Source organism: Alosa sapidissima, chromosome 20 (assembly GCF_018492685.1).
Source record: "Alosa sapidissima isolate fAloSap1 chromosome 20, fAloSap1.pri, whole genome shotgun sequence".
NCBI classification, from domain to species: Eukaryota; Metazoa; Chordata; class Actinopteri; order Clupeiformes; family Clupeidae; genus Alosa; species Alosa sapidissima.
The window spans coordinates 10,112,342-10,117,341 of record NC_055976.1 but is presented as its reverse complement, the minus strand read 5'-3'; positions in this window follow the sequence as shown (position 1 = coordinate 10,117,341).

Below are 5,000 nucleotides of genomic sequence, written 5' to 3'. Positions count from 1 at the left end.
AGACACCCATAAAAGGGTCCGGGCTGGCGTCTCTCGCCATGTGTGTCTTACTAAACAAGAGACGAGAGGAAGGGGCAAAAAAGACAACCCTTTGGCCCCAAAAGTAGTTGTGTGTTTTTAACACATCGTGTTTTCATACCATTTTCGTACGAACACCGTGTTCACAAACAACATCCGCTGGTGTTGTTCCTTGTCAAGGGATAATGCTATGTTTGGTTGAAGGTCTCCATGCACTACTAGCCTCAAATCTCCTCAAATATGCCAGAGCTTCTTTTTTTCTTGAAATACATCAATGGCGTAGGACCCAAGAGCGCTCCCTGTTGAGTAAAGCACGAGTTGGATTGTGTCCATGTGACAACACTAAACCCTAAAGGTTCATCCATTCCCACCAAATAAAAAAATGAAAAAAAAAAAACGCTCTCACACCTGGCTTTTGCATATTTGTTCGTCTGCATGATTTACAAACGACGGGGCTGCGGTTTAGCACAAGACCAACCCCAGACTTTCCCAGGTGATCGGAGCTCGGATCAAATGAACTGACGGGGTCGGAGCTAGTGGTCTCCCGCAGCCTGAGCAGAGAGTAAAGCTAGCGGGTCAGACCGCCTTCCTGATGTCAGTCTCTGGAACACTCACTGCCCACCCCTTGTCCACCCCTTAGACCCCCCACCCACCCACCCTCCATTCCAATAGAAAGGGGATGACCCAGGAGCGTTTGCTGTTGGCCAGAAAGTGGCCGCACACCCCCCCCTTCCCTGAGACTGAGGGGGTGGGTGGGCAGGGAACAAAGCATGAAAGCCCCCAGGAAAAGTCCATGGCTGGAATGGTGCAGGTGTCCCCATGTTTGTTAAATCCAAAATGAAAGAGCGGAGCCTTTGATATAGTGTAAGAATGTGTGGGCCGTTAATTAGCAAGCCGCACGCCATTGTCCTCTTATACGCACAAGAGATTTTGGCCCGACAATGGGGAAAATCTCTCACACAGAGTTTATCTTTTGACTCCTAATAAAACACCCCAGTGTCGTCAGAGAGACTAGCAACCTCACGGCACTCCTTTCAGGTGTAGGGATTTATGTGTAGTAAATTTCACAATCAGATTGAATTAGCGTCTTTGAGCAGCGTGACACGAAGACTGTCAGAGTGGCTCTTACCCTGGCTAAGCTGCAGAAAGGGGAGGTTTTTACAAGTGCGGCTAAGCAGATTTTGCAAAACAGAAGTTTAAATGAGAGCTAAAGTACTTAGCAGGGAAAATGAAGGGCTGTGCGCTACAAAGGAAATGGTCAGAAACGTGCCATTCCTCGGTCGTCGGATTCTCCCCCTCCGCCCCACTCCCCCCCACCCCCCCTTCTGCGGTGGTTTACTGGAACAACGCAGGGATTTTCTGCTGTGTCATGATAACCACTGGAATATTTACTACCACTTCAAAATGTCCCGTCAGAGGCCGTGTGAAGTGAAGGACAGCCTTCAAAAATGCTCCTAGAGAATTCTGCCTCGGGGTCTGACTCTTTGGGCTGCTTTGTCAAAAACAGTTGGCTTCTTGAAGCAGTCTGTCTACTGCAGACATGATGTGTTAGCCAGGGAGGATTGATTGATCAGGGGGGTAATTCCAAATGTTCCTCTCTTAGGGAGGAAATGCCCCAAGGTTTTTTTGCGTAACTTTGATCCAGCTGTCTCTTGACGGCTTTTTGCTAACACTGGTGTGTCTTTGGAGAGACAAGGACATACTTGACATTGTTTAGCACCTTAGCTTCCCTTTGTTTAAGGTCTTAAGGAAGTGACCTGGAACAATTGGCTTAAAATCAAGAAGACTTAACATGGAAAGTTGTAAGTGCTCTGTAAAAAGCCATGGAAGAGAAGGTCTTAAATCATTATTTCAGTCCTCTATCTTCTGTGATACTCGTTTAATAACAAGGATGACGACAAAACTTTTAAATGCTCCTTTGCTGTCCTCGGCTTGATGTCCCGCAAGTGTCTTAAAATGGAAATATACCACTGTGTAGTTAAACCACAACTCATATCCATAAAGAGACTTAATGTAATTACACTTCAATATGTCCTTATTGGGCACTTTATGTAGGCTACACTATATTTAGGTCTACCCAACAGACAATGCAATAGAACACGTTACATGTTAACGACAAGGGAAACCTGGTAAATTTGCTTTCATTTTTTTTATTTGCTTGTAAATATATTCAGGGATTTCATAGTGATAGTATTTGAGTGCTTCACATGTTTTTCATGAATACAAGTGTTCCCCCAAAAAAGAATGTTCAACAGCGTTTTAAATGCTGCATTTGAGTGTGATTAATGCTTCGAAAGTGCCACAAAGTATGCACTATAGAAGGCACTATAAATTCACATGCGCTTCAATCAAGGTTTCGGGGGAGTGCCTGGGGTAGAGGGGTTATGGCATTTCAAAGGGTTACACAGGTGTTGTGTTACATCACTCCATTCAGGAAGAGGTATGTCTTCCCCTTCAGAGCGCCAGGGCCAGAGGTCCCAGCCCGGGGCAGTTGGTGTGGGTTTGCCCAGAGTGGGGTGAGAAGGGGACCAGTGCACGTGTAGGTCACGGTGAAATGAATGGCATAATAGTCTGTGTGTTGGGGTAAATGCCACCTTCTCTTTAAGGGTTTCTGATTGTACTACATGTGCCTAAACAGAGATATAATTAATATAGTTATATAGCGATAGTATTGAGATATTCAAATGACATGTTTACATTTATTCATTTATCCAAAGTAGCTTGGAGGTGAGGCACAATGTTCAATTAATTTATCCAGACTTCTCAATGAGAAGTGGGATTTGAGGCAGAGCAGAAGAGAGCTTGAGCAGTTTGTTCGGTTGGTTGATAAAATAAATGGATAGAGAGAAATTAAATGGACTGAGAGAAAAGATGGATAGAGGGAAAATGAGATGGAGAGGAAGGAGAGAGTGAAATAAGAGGAGAGGATTTGCGGATGAGACAGACAGTCTCTGTACACATTGAAGGAAATGCAGAAGTTCACAGTCACACTTAGTGGAAGACTTATAAAAAAAGAAAAGCCCTTTTCGACTTGACCGACGCTCTGGAAGGGAAGTTTTCTTTTACGGTGGTTTTTAAATAAGTCTGTTTTACAGAGCTGTGCTCACTGTGGGTGACTCTTTGGTGGCACGTTGACTTAACCAACACTATTTTATCCGACATGTTCCTCACATCTTTTAAAGTTGTCACCGCTCTCGCCTGTGTCACATGCTTTTTTTTTTTTTTTAACGGCCGCCACCCACTGCGGGAGACTCCAGACGTGCTCCTTCACCCTCCCTTTCCCCCATCGTCTTTACTTTTATTTTGTCGTTTTGCCCATAAACAAAGCCCACAGCAAGAGAATGGCCTGTATGAAGGAGCTGGGAGTCGCTTTTATATCCGTTTACTGTTAGTGTTAGGGACTCTTTATGGCCGCTCTGGCTCCAGTGACGCGTAGAGAGAGGGTCGGAGAGCTCAACCCACCTCCTAGAAAGCGCCTCGCTTCTTGTAACCTTGAAGCCTTTTGGGTTTTACTGCCATTTAATTGTGTCTGATAGTAAAAAAAGGAAAACCCTGGCATGGGTCGCTATAGCTATGAAAATACATTAATGCCATTTGGAGAGGGGGTTGTGTGTGTGTGTGTGTGTGTGTGTGTGTGTGTGTGTGTGTGTGTGTGTGTGTGTGTGTGTGTGTGTGTGGGTGGGTGGGTGCGTGTGTGTGTTTGTCTGTGTGTGTGTGGGTGGGTGGGTGCGTGTGTGTGTGTGTGTGTGTGTGTGTGTGTGTGTGTGTGTGTGTGTGTGTGTGTGGGTGGGTGGGTGCGTGTGTGTGTTTGTCTGTGTGTGTGTGTATGTGTGTGTCTGTGTGTTTTTTTTTGCTCTGAGGTATTTATGATTTGTTCTGGGAAAGAGCAAATATGAGGATATCCTGTGATTTGTGGAAGTAAATAGAAATGCATTTTACAGGATATGGCACAAATGTGGCCTTTTAGAAATATTTTAGATCTGTTATTTTCCCAAGACTTGTATCCATATAGGTTTTTGTTTTAATGGCACTTCCCATGAATATCCTGATAATGAAGCATTACAATATCTATACATTATAATTATAATATATTTATAATAGCAGTTAATAAAACATGGATGATTTAAAGTTGTTATAAGAAGATAGGTATTATGTGAACTATAATGATTAGTACAGAGCTTATGGTGCATATTGTATAGCAAATTGCTGAGAACTTGTTGCTGAGAACATACCCTGACACAAAGAGATAACTATACAGTATATGTATATATATATATATATATATATATAATTGTTTTTTCTCTTTTTATTCAGTCCAGTTATTTTTCCCATTTAATTTTAACATGGTATAATGAACTCATTTGCCAAAAAAAGAAGAGGAAATGCTTGGCTGTCCTAATTGGTGATTGTAATTAACGAGACATTATGAACCAGCTGATCATTAACAAGCCTGGGAGAGCCTCCGCTTTTCTCTCCTCTTGTCCCCTTTCTCTCTCTCTCTCTTTCTCTATCTCTCTCTCTCTTTCTCTCTCTCCATTCTTTACTCCCCATTCTTCCTTGCCCTTTAAAGCCCACATCAAAAGCGCTGTCCTCTTCTTTTTGTGCCCCATCAACTTAAAACGAGGAGGATTTGTGACCCTCTGGGTGCCTCTATAATGACAGCATGACCACCTCTCCTTTCAATGGGGCTGCCTTTCCCCCTCCAGGACATGGAGAATCCTCTGTTCAGACCGGCTTATGGCTCGACCCCTTACCCCACCCCACCCCCCTACTGACCGAGCCCACTCTTACCACCCCCCCCCCCCCCCCCCACACACACACACACTTCCTCCAAAAATATACGCTGTGGCCTGTCACTGCTGACCATGGAGATGGATTTGAGTTGTCAAATGTGCACTGTAAGGCTTTGAACCTGAATTGTGTGTGTGTGTGTGTGTGTGTGTGTGTGTGTGTGTGTGTGTGTGTGTGTGTGTGTGTGTGTG